Below are 12,915 nucleotides of genomic sequence, written 5' to 3' on the forward strand. Positions count from 1 at the left end.
TTATGTTAGGAAAAAAATAGAACTTTGAAAAAAAATTCTAAATGTTCAAAAATAAATTTAATTTTAAATTTTAAACATTTAAAACCCTTCATGGCATGGGCCCAGATTACTTGAGGGACCATATCACTCCACTGGGATTGTCCCATACCACTCATGCCATCAGAGGAGGCATGCTGCAGGTCCTGTCAGCCCAATTATTCTGGCTGGCAGGGTCCAGGAGTTAGGCCTTCTCTGCTGTTGCTCCTGCCCTCTGGAACATCTTGCTCCCTGATATGAGGTTGGCCCCAACCCTCCTATCTTTTCGTAAGGGCCTAAAGACATGGCTTGAGGACCCAATGGGAGAACAGCGCAATGGAGGTGGTTGATTGAGTAATAATTGATCCCATCTCCTCCCCACTCTGCCCATGTCTTCCCCATGTATCTTTGGTTTTAATGTTTGTTTTTAACTTTTGATGTTTTAACTTAAATGTAACTGTAAGCCACCCAGAATTACCCTGTGGTAAGATGGGAAGCCGATAAATTTTTAAAAACAAACAAACAAAGAAATAAATTACCAGAATTAACCAAACCAAAAACAGCCCATCAAATTCTTTAGGAATAAGGTTCTATAAGCACACCTTGAGAAAGTCAGGTTGTTACTGTGATTAAAGCACTAAATTAGAAATCAGGAGGCCCTCATTCTAATCCTACCTTAAGGTCAATGCCAGCTGGATGATTTTGGGCCAGTCATTACTCTCAGCCATAGAAAGAATGTATATAGCATATAAGTATATTAGGTTTGAGATAGCCACACTAGAAACATGGCTAGGGGATGTCTCTTCTTGTTTAAGGAAGGATCACAGGAAAGGGGCCTTTCCCACCATGATACACATTGGACTACATGGCACATCTTATGCCCATGGAAATTAGAAAAAAAACTCCCTTTGATATGGAGCAAGGAAAGACAGGACATGTTATTTTCTCAATGGACTGAAGATGGGAATTCCTGTCCTTGAGAAAGTTAGTGGGCCAAGCAGTCTCACTCAGAGAATAGTCTTCAGTGTATCCTCATCAAATTAAACCCAAATGGGTTCCACAGGGATCAGCCCTGGATCCTTCTACTCTTCAATTTATTTAGTTATTTATTTCACATTAGCAAAATGGATGGCAAGGTGGAATTTTCAGATGTTACAAAACTAGGTGACGTAGATAATACCCTAGAAAGCAGACAAAAAGTTCAAAATGATCTTGATAGGTTGAAGAAATGAGCTGCAAGTAACAGAATCAAATTTAACAGAGATAAATGCTAAGTTGTTGTCTTAGGAAAAATAGATCAAAGACACAGCTATAGGTTAGGGCAGGGTCTGCAACCTTAAACACTCAAAGAGCCATTTGGACCCATTTCCCACAGAAAAGAAAACACTGGGAGCCACAAAACCCTTCCCATGCCTGACTATTTCTTGAGCGGCCACAAAACTAGCATATGTAGTTGAATTAAATGTTCTGTTTTCTTCTGAAATTTTTCTTTTCTTGGATTTATCCATGGTTGCCTACTGGGGGTTGAAAAGCTCAATAAATTGCGTGCCGGTTGGTGTCGCACACTGGTGGCTGTGATGCATATTTTGAATGACAGGGAGCCAGAGCAGAGGGGTGAAAGAGCCACATGCGGCTCCAGGGCCACAGGTTGCTGACCCCTGGGTCAGGGTATACTTACCTTGGTAATCATACTTTAGAAAAAGATCTTGCAATAGTAAATGGATTGCAAACTGAATACGAGCCAACAATATGATCCAGGGGCAAAGAAGGCAAATGAGGTTTTAGGCTGCATCAACAGAGATATTTATGGTTAGCCTGGAGAAAATACAGTTGAAAAGGTTATAATAGCTCTCTTAAAATACCTGAAAGAATGTCACATAGAAAATGGCAAGGATCTATTCTCTTTCATTCCATATATTTCAAGATGTGGGGCAATGGATTTAGATTACAGGAAGTCAGTTTCCAATTAAACTTTGGGCAAGGATGGAGAACTCTTCCTAACAATGAAAGCAATTCAGGGAAAGAAACATTTATTCTTCATCTCTCTGAAATGCTTCAAATTTATTTATTACACTGAGAGACTGCCCAATTCCAGAATGACTCTTTGTGGCTTTCAATTTAAAAACAGGAAAACAATAAAGAATTTGGATTGCTGTATGGAGCAAGGTATTGGGCGTGATGACCTAAATGGATTCTAAGTATTTATGGAGGAACCTATTTAGCCATTCACGGAGTTTGCACATCATTTAAGTCACTGCATCACGGGTGGGTTCTACTTACCTTTACTACTGGTTCGCAATGGGATTGCATGCGTGTGCTTGCTTTGCTCACGCATGTGTCTTGCTTTTGTGCATGCGCAGATCACTTCTGATGATGTCAAAGTCAGTGGGCAGAGCCTCCTGCCGGTTTTACTACCGGTTCTATAGAACCGGTCTGAACCAGGGGCAACCCACTACTGCACTGCATGATATATTTATTAAGCCATAATATGAATTATTTTAATGTGTTGTACAGATTGTACAGTAAAACCATTAATTAAATAGGCAATGCTTTAGAATGATTTTTGAACTCTTGTCCTAATATGGTTTTTTTGGGTTATAGTTTATGGTGCAAACCGGGGTGAAATCCAGCAGGTTCTAACAAGTTCTGGAGAACTGGTAGCGGAAATTTTGAGTAGTTCGGAGGACCGGCAAATACCATCTCAGGCTGGCCCCAGAGTGGGGTGGGAATGGAGATTTTGCAATATCCTCCCCCCAGGAGTAGGAAGGGAATGGGGATTTTGCAGTATCCTTACCCTGCCACACCCACCAAGCCACGCCCACAGAACCGGTGGGGAAAATTTTTGAATTTCACCCCTGGTGCAAACTCAGCCAATTATGACCTATTTAACCAGCCATGGGTAAGTAAATTCTAAAAGTCTTATTCATAGACCCCATTAGAATGTAAGATAGGATTGTTTCAACATTTATACTAGTCCAGTATCTGATTTTTTAAAAATATAAATAATTCTGCACTTCAATGGTTAGCTGGCCTAGACCTTGGTACTAGAACCTAGATCTTTCTAACATTTGTATTTTATTGTGTTTTATTGATCTTCATGAAATATTAATATATATTGCTAGTCCATGTATGATATGCCATTCGCTAAATGAATAAATTCAATATGTTACCAACAGAGATAAATAGTCTATATCAAAGTCAGTTAGGAATTACCTAAGGTATCTTGGGACTGATTGCTTTCCACATTAAATTCGGTAATAACATTTATTTTTGTAATGCTGATAGGGGAAAAGTGATCATAGTAGCCAGAGTGAGGGACAAATGAATGATATCAGCCCCAGACAGAGGAAGGGAAAGTTGCTGATGCATTTTGTTTTCAGCTCTTTTAATATGTATGTTGCACCAAGTTGAACTGGAATCATATCCTCCCAAGTTCTGATAAGCTCCAGTTACCGAGCTGCCATCTGGATAGAGTTGAAGGATTTACATTTTAAAAGCTAATGTTTCTTCAGCCAATTTTCATTCAATCTCTTTAGTACTAATAACACCAGCTGGGGAGAGGACTCTGGAAGAGAGTCTGCATTAGAACTGGGCTTCTAAACTGTTTATTTCACTTGAACCAAGAAAATGGGAAGCGAGTGGACCAAGATTTAGATATTTTGAAGAAAATCCTTTCTTCACTTCAAAATGTATTTTAAATGGGAGAGCCAACAATTTCCATCCTTGGAAGAAGAGGAAATGGACGATTTTAAGGAAAGCCAATCTCACTGTGAATTTTTCCATGTTTCTATTTTAATATCTCACTTAGCAATTTTAAAATACTTATTTTTTGAAAATTGTCATTAAATTCAGACACATTTTTTGTATTTCTCTCTCTGGGCATACACAGACACACACACACACTTCTTAATATAACATTATTACATTTTATTATTAAGAATATTTAGATTTCTGTATGCAATTTTCCAATAATGAGCACATTTCTATTTTTTTAAATGGGAAAATCATAAATTCAAAGACAACTCATGTACTCATTCAAATATGCAGAATTATAAATGTTGATATTAAAGTATAAACCAAACAATTTTCTCCCCTTGACTAATTAAGAAAAGTTTCTTCATTGAATGATTTTTAATACTGTTAGGTGATGCTCCTGGGACAATATTATGCTAGGTGTCATCTCCATGAAATAAGAAAGCACTCAAGACTTATGGTATTTTTGTAACATTTGCATATATATAAGTAGACCATAAACAGCATATGTACATTAATTGTAAACATCCTTGTTCAGCAGATAAAAGCCAGTCAGGAAACTGCAGATGATATTTGCAGAACTCATTTATAAACATTAGATTCCCATAGATCAGGGGTAAACCACTACCGGTTCAGACCGGTTTGGCTGAACCCGTAGTGATGGCAGTGGGTGGTTTGGAGAACTGGTAGCGATGGCGGCGTGAGGCTCCACCCACCTGCCCGGTCATCATTAACCTATTTTTTACCCTCTGTGCATGCGCAAAAGGGTTTGCGCATGCGCAAAGGGGCCAAGCGTGCATGTGACATGTGCACATGTGTGCAGCGAGCATGCACTTCTGAACCGGTAAGGAAGGTAAGTAGATTTCACCCCTGCCATAGATATAGGGGTCTCTAATTCAGAAGTAACTTTTTCTGGGCTGAACACAGGGGTGAAATCTAAAATTTGTTACTACCGGTTCTGTGGGCGTGACTTGGTGTGTGGGGGGGTAATGTGCCTGGGTGGGCGTGGCCAACTTTTTTTTTTTAACTTTTAAAAGCATTTTTTCTACAACCTTAAAAGGTTGCAGAAAAAAATGCTTTTAAAAGCCTCTGACGAGCAGGCAACTCAGCTGGGATTGTCAGAGCCTTTTAAAGGCATTTTTTTTTTCCTACAGCCTCTTCGGCCAAAGAGGTTGCAGAAAAAAAATGCTTTTAAAAGCCTCTGATGATCCCAGCTGAGTTGCGCGATCATCAGAGGCTTTTTTTTTTAACTTTTAAAAGCATTTTTTCGGCCGAAGAGGTTGTAGAAAAAATGCTTTTAAAAGTAAAAAAAACAGTGTCTGATGATCGCGCAGCTCAGCTGGGCATGGGGGGGGCAAAGGGATTTTTGCTACCGGTTCTCTGAACCACCCGCCGCCATCGCTACCGGATCAGGCAATCTGGTCCGAACCGGGAGCATTTCACCCCTGGCTGAACACCACACTTGGCCTTTGAATGGCATGTCAGGATATGCATGGCAACAGCAGAAAAGTCTAAATAAATGAGTGAATGAATGGGGGCACGATTAAAATGAATACAGTTATCTTGTTTACTTTTAAACAATTTTATATCTTAACAAGCTGCTCTTCCACACAAGCTCCTATTTGTCTCAGAATGTTGAAGGCCAGACTCCTGGTTTCAGGTGTCCATCACTGAAGCACAGACATGAGACAACAGTTCTGGACTCTTAAATAGCAAACTGTCTAACAATCATCCGTTGCAATCTGTTCCTGTCTAAATGATTCCTGGGGGGGGGGGGTTGAAACAAGTTGAGACAAGTGATCAGAGAAGCTCCTTCCTTGCAGAAATAGGGACCCCTCCCCTCCAAAACAGAAGTATGAATAGGCCAGAGGTATGGGCACAGGCCAGAAGCTCTTTTGTGATTTAAGATAGGCCTGGAATGAGCCCCTGGACAGCTGTCAATGCCCATTAACAACGTCTTCTCTGGGGTGAATCTCCTCCAAGCCCATAAGCTGCTCACAGCTCAACATTCAGTAATTGCTTCAAATTAATATGCCAAGGCATCAGCACCACTGGTAGCTCACAGAAGCTCCTGAAATTTTGAGTTGCTCTCTGTTGCCACCCTGAAGCCTGCCAGGAGCCCAGTGATGCCAAGAGGCTTCTCAGATGACAATTTGACAAGACCCCCTTCTTGTATTTTTAGTATTGTTTACAGCTTCTTCCTCATAGAAGCTACTGTTCCTGCTGTACCATATTAGGGCTATTTGCTAAATTACATTTCCCTGTTAAATTGTGCCTTGATCTCTATAAATCTGATTGGATCTACTGTGAATTTTCCAGGGCAGATATATCTGCTTAGATGATGCTAAAGCACCTACAGGAAAAATAATTGCTCTGTTTGGATATGGAAGGCATGGTGTTTACTTTGGGAAATGCTGGGTTCTTGACTTTCCTTTCCTTTCAAAAGAAGAAAGTATCCCCGATATAAAATACTTGCAAGTGATTTTCCTATTTATATGACTTTTGATATACAATTTCCCCAAACATACTCAGTTTTTAATTTTGTTTTGGATCTAAAGGTATTAAAACTGAGGGATAACTGCCTTATAGTTCACATATTAGTTTCAGAAGTGCAAATTAGTTCAGATTAAAGTAACTGTGCCCTAGTTGTTAGCCGTAATGTATCTCACATTGTTCCTATGAGCATACAAAGCTACCCAGAGCATTTTAAGGAGTTGGATGAAAAAAAAAATGAAATAAGCTTAAAAAATAAACTTATATATCTATTAGCACTATACTGGTATGCAGGAATGATTCTTTGTGCTAAAACCTTTGCTCGGTTTTGAATATCTTTGGCACATTCATTTTCAGTCAAATCTCAGTTTAGGAGCCTTGGAGTTTTTGCATATTATATGTATTTTTTTCTTTTTACTACTCCAAGTACCATAAAGATGTTGCTTCATTGATTCCCCAGGAGAATCCAAATTCAAATCTCCTGCAAACATTGGTATCAGTACACATGTCAATTTAATAAATGCAATAGGAACATAATTTCCCATATTTTCAGTTGAATTTATTTCCCCACTGCAACCATGAGTATGAGCAACCTAAATGCTAAGACTCTGTCAGATGCTACATCAAAAAATTATAACCTATAGCTTGAGATTGTGCTTGCTCTCTTTTCATTCTCCATGTTGAATTTGTTCATCAAGTTCTGAAAGAAACACTTTTAAATTAACTGGGAACTATGTTTTTTACAAGGTTTCACTCATAAGACCTATCAGCTCCTTTGTTGTTAAGAAGATTGTCTGAAGAACAATCAATGTACCGATAGAAGAGAAAATCTTTAGCTTATTTTGAACTGTGGAGTCCTTGGTGCTCTCTGAGCTTGGTTGTTTGCCTGCAGATGTGTTATTACCCAAGTAGATACTATCATCAGTAGCACTCCAGAATGAACAATGTCTCTGATCACTGCTATATTTGAAACACTGAGGCCAAACAAAACCTATAAGAGCCCGTGCATCTCTTTAATATGAAATAATTCTTCAAAGAAGCTGTATTGTTCTTGTAAGAGATTTATGCTTTTGCATGTTTATAATTCATGTAACTTGTTGCCTACTTTTATAAGACAAATTCAATGATTGTTGCTGAATAAATGTTTCTCTTTAACTGAGAGGGATGGTGGTGGGGAATGTTGACAGCGTCACCATTCATTTGAAGACTGCCCATTTTTTCCATGTAAAAAATGTCTGGGGCTTTGATCACACAATGGCAGTCACCACTGTGACTTTTTTGACTTTGATATTCCCCCGCTGTAGATGTCCTTGGCAGGGCCAAAATAGAGCTATATATAATTAGATGCTTTATATTCAGGTAAATGAACTACTTTACAAAGATTAATTCTGTGAGCCCAAGGGAGTGGAGTTAGATTTATTTTTTTTCTAAAACAGCCAACCTGTACCACTATCTCATACATATTATGCACAGCAAATTGCAGTCAATTTGGTGAGTTAGTATTTTTCAATCAAACTTAATTTATCTACATGCCGATGATTCATCATAAGATTGCGTATTGCTCGCCCAGAGTAACAAACTTAGAGATGAGTCCTGATTAGGAAAATGTAGTGCCTTGAAAACCTACTTGGCCACTTTAGAAAAGAAGTTTGGGGATCTGGCAAAAGGAAAGAGGGAAGGAAGGAAAGAAGGAAGGAAGGAAGGAAGGAAGGAAGGAAGGAAGGAAGGAAGGAAGGAAGGCGGGAAGGAATTGTAGGAAAGAAGTATGACACACCGTTTCATCTCTTTAAAGCAGGGGTGTCAAACTCGATTTCATTGAGGGCCGCATCAGGATTGTGTTTGACCTTGGGGAGCCGGGGTGGGTGTGGTGACTTGAGGTCACTCACGTCAGGGGTGCCTGTGGCAGCCTGAGCACTCTGCCAGTGAAAATGGGCTCCCAATCTCCATTTTTGGCTGCGACATCCCTGAAACCCTCTGCCAGTGAAAATGGAGCTTGGGAGACCTCGTGATCTCCATATTCAGCTGCAATGTCCTCCTGCAACCCTCTGCCAGCAAAAATGGGGACTGTGTGCAGCCCTTGTGAGCTCTGTTTTTGGCTGCAATGGCCTCCAGCAACCCTCTGCCAGTGAAAATGGAGTTTGTGAGGGCTGCATGTGGGCATCCCAAGCTCCGTTTTCCCTGGCAGAGGCACTGCAGGCTGGTCCTTCGCTATTTCCATGGAAGCCCCGCAGGCCAGATCTAAGCACCCCTCGGGCCACATCTGGCCCGCGGGCCTTGAGTTTGACACCCCTGCTTTAAAGCATGCCTAAATGAGTTTACAGGTTTTACAGGATCTGAAAGAAGGCTGCAAACAACCAGGGTATAGACCTGGCTTCAGCATCAGCAATACTATTTTTCACTACTACTCAAATTTTTCTTTTGGCTTTTTAATCATTAAACCTGAAGAACAGATTTTAGAAACTTTGAAAATGTACAGACAGTTTTATCAATTTTTTGTTGTCCTACCGAAGGTTATTGCATTATTGTAGACTTTAGATGTGTTAAGTACTTCTATTTTTATCCAGCAAAATGGAATAGTACGTAATCCTACTTGTTTCTTGTTTTACTTGTCTAATTTCTCCCCTGACATAGCTGGAGTGCAATTGGTATTTTCTTTAATTAAAAAGACAGAGATGGAAGATTGACAGACTCATTCTGAATGATGCTACTTTAAAAGGACCAAGAAAGCTTGAAAGAACAAAGGGAAAGAAAATCCAGAGGAAAACAGGCATCCCTTGAAAAAAAGCTAAACTATTGTATATTTGTGTTTGTTTTACAGCACCAAGAAAGCTAAACTTGCAATTCTGTCTCCACTTAGATGACAATAAACCTCACCTAACTCTATGAAAATTACTTCTCCATAGAAACTAGATGCCACAATAGAGCTCTGATTTTTTAGTTGGCTACGGTAGAGTTTTTCAAATGCTTTTAAGTGGCAGATTTTTTTTTAAAAAAAGTCTCAGAACCCAGATCAAGAAGTAAAGCTCCAGTGGCAAAAAGTTGGCTGTGTTTTCTTTTCCCCTTGTGCTCTTCATCTTGTGCAAAACTTCATGATGGTGGCTGCAAGCCTGAGATCAAAGCTCTACCCTTTGCTTTATGTGTTGTGATGGCTGCCATCAAGACACCCCTGGCCTCTCTGAGCTGTCTTGATGGGGAAGGAATTTGCAAGCAGAAACTGGTGCTTTCTATTTTTTCAAATATCTCTCTCTCTCTCTCTCTCTCTCCTTCCCTCCCACCCTATTGCTGCACTACTGGATAGGCAAGCAGGATCTGCCCCTTTTCTTCTCCACACAACTGGACTTTAAAACAATTCCCAGAAATAAAACTTACAATAAATGCCTGAAACAGGTTGTAAAAGTAATATATCCAAACCATGTTCATACAAATCCATCAGGAAAAACAATATCTAAATTTTGATGGAAAGTGACACCAGAAGACTAATTGGAGTACCATCCTTTATTAAATGAATAAAACTGACAGTGTACTGATCTACATCTACTCCTAATGCAATAAAAGGGGAAAGTTTCTTTTTTAAAACCACAACAATCAGCTTCTTTTAAAGCACAATCATTTTGCCATAGCTGCCTTGTCCAATTAAGAGTTTTAAAAGTAAATTATTATCAGTGATAGTAGTGGCTTCATAAATAACACTATTTACTTATTTACAAGTTTGTTCATAAACTGCCAGTGCAGACTTTGGGCAGTAAATAACAGCAAGAATAATAATTATTAAGCAAGGGGAAAAATATCAAAATTAAGAACATCCATGCATACCCAATGAACATCCATGCATACCAGATGAATGCCCATAATCAATTTGAGCCAAAGACATGGAAAAGTACTATATTCACCACCTTGCAAAATGCAAGGATGGAGCGAGTCTAATGTAGCACTGGGGAAAGCAAGTTTCATAGCATGTTATATTGATAATTCTTGTTGATTAAATCCCCTCTGCCACAGATTCCAGATATTCTGAACATTGGCTCTCATCAGTCCCAGCCAGGTGATGAGACTTGATTGTGGCAGTTGTAGGTCATTTCTCCACTGGTGACTTATAGCTTCTTCATAATATTTGCTCAGCTGTCACTGAAATGATATAAAGTCTGTCCTCATTACTGTGTTTTTTTTTGTTTTTTTTTTTTTTAAAGTACAGTGATGGTTGGGTGACTCTGGAAGACACCATAAGTTGCTAATGGAGAAATGACAGTCCAAAACATTTGGACTGTATCAGGTTGTTTTTCTGTGCTTTAAAAAAATAGAAATATTTGTTCTAATTTTTTATTCAGGTAAGACTAGGATCTCTAAGTTTTGTGATAAAATATTTGAAGAGCGATTAATTTTCATGACAGGAATAAGAACTTTTACCTTATGGGTGAATTTCTAGCAAAGTCTATTTTTAATCCATTTGGAAAACTTACATATTAGGAACAGACTGCAAAATAAAAACATAAATAACATTGGTTGGCAGATTTCTTACCTCAGAGGCTTGAATTAATATTGAACATCACCTTGAAACTAAAGTGGTTCTTTGCCTGTCTTTCTAAGACCTCGATTGTTGTCTCCATTTTCTTCAGTGAGAACAATGGAATTTTGCAGCTTATTGTTTGGTGTGGATGGAAGAGTGGGTGCTGCTGAGCAATAGAAGGCTTTTGGAGAATTGGATGGCATGAGTATCTGTGGGATGATAAAATCAAGGTTAATGGATTTTGAAAATCATTATATTAGACATGCCATGTTGAGAATATGGAATAGATACAAACTCAGGTTTTGCCTGAAAGCACCTTTGTGGTTTTCAGCACAAGAAGCACTCTATAGATGAGAAATAATAGGCAAATATAAATGGGTAATCTATTGTGAGATACAACAATTTTCTCAAGGGGAATGTAAAATAAAATCAAGTGATAAAATCAGGTGAAATAATTGTCAATGGTTCTTTTATCTATCTATTATTAGAAAGATTTAAAGTACGTAGATAAAAGAATGTATGCTTTTGAACACTGTAAGACTGCATTTGAAATAGAATTGTGCACAAATGATGAAGGGGAAATCTTTCGGCCGTACATTGTTCCATCTGTACATTATAACCAAAATGTGGAGGTCACTTTATCATACGTTTTTCAGTTGCTCTTCTTCTGCTTCAAATTTCAATAAAAGTTTCTACGTCTTAGCAATTTGAATGCTAAGCAATCAGAATGATATAGAATTTGAAGGAATGATGATCACTCAGAATGATATAGAAATTGTAGATGCCGTCATCTCTTCTGAGGAAATTATTTTCATTTTAATGACTGTCCTTTCTCCTTATGATTTTGTGGGCAACTGCCTATTTATTGGTACTCATGGTCCTTTATTATAAATTGTCAATATTATTCATCACTTTTAGAAGGAAGGAAGTATTTTGGGTTTTTCTTTTCTTTACCAGAAAAATGTTTGAAATATATGTATGTAGAATATGCTGCCTTATAATTTTTTAAATAAATTCCTAAATATTTTCTTACTCTATTTAACTTTTAGATAATTTATGATGCAGTAACTGTTTTAATTTCTGTCATTGTTTCGGCGCAGTTTTATGCACTGATGGGATTTAATCTGATTTAGTGATATGCTGCTATTCTTTTCATAATTTTCTTTAAAAATAAAAGAAATAGAATTTTATTAGTTTGATTAATAGTGTATAAGAAGGCATTGATTTAGGTTTTTGAGCCTTAATTTTCAATAGTTTTTTTTTTTTTTTGGTCACAGTACAATCTTATTTCATTGCAAGCAGCTTTACTGATTACTCTAAATCTGTTTGTGAAGAGAATTCATCCTAAAAGATAGTGGAAAATCTACTTGATAAATAAATAAAACAGGAAACAGCCTCAGGCTCAGTAAGTGTCTAGGTCCATACTTTGTGAGTAAGTTTGAGGGGATAAATGGTCAAGGAGAACTAGGAAGAGCTTAGCTGTTAGTGGACAGCAGAACACTTTAGCCCAGCTGAGGAAATAATTTCTGTCAAGCAATAAATGATTGAAAACTTTAAAGCCGGAGAGTGAAAGGAAGATAGATTATCTGAAAAAGAAGACTGAGAGGCTAGGAAGGGGAGATTTTCAGGTGTTTACGCAAAATACCATGTTTTATTTCAAAAGAGACTTACAAAATAGCAATTATAGCCAGCAAATCAACTCCTTCCTAGTTGTAATATACTGTTTTTCAAAATGAATGACAGTCAGAGCATGAGGAGACAGTTGTCAGAGGTGCTAGCAAAGTATAGGATACTAATCAAATTCAATATGGTTGAAAACTCTATTCTGCATAGTCTTTCATGAGAAGTTTAATTTATGTAAGATTAAACTCAAGAAAAATGGAATGCTTCAATAATTCATCCCAAGTCTAGCCATGAACCATTTGACTCGTATGCATAAGTGAGAAAAGGGAATATTGTTTTCCCCACATCTAATTTTAATCCCAAAGCACCATTTTATATATTCAATCCTTGTTATCAACAGTGGTTAATATAAACTACTATCAAAGTGGTGTGAATACTTGTCAACACAACAAGCACTACAAGAACAAAAATGTGGTTTCCCTTGGTATAGCTTTTGTTGATGCTGTGCTCTAAGTCTCTCAGACTTT

This window comes from Pantherophis guttatus, chromosome 1 (assembly GCF_059756535.1).
Source record: "Pantherophis guttatus breed Tessera chromosome 1, ASM5975653v1, whole genome shotgun sequence".
In the NCBI taxonomy this organism is placed as follows: Eukaryota; Metazoa; Chordata; class Lepidosauria; order Squamata; family Colubridae; genus Pantherophis; species Pantherophis guttatus.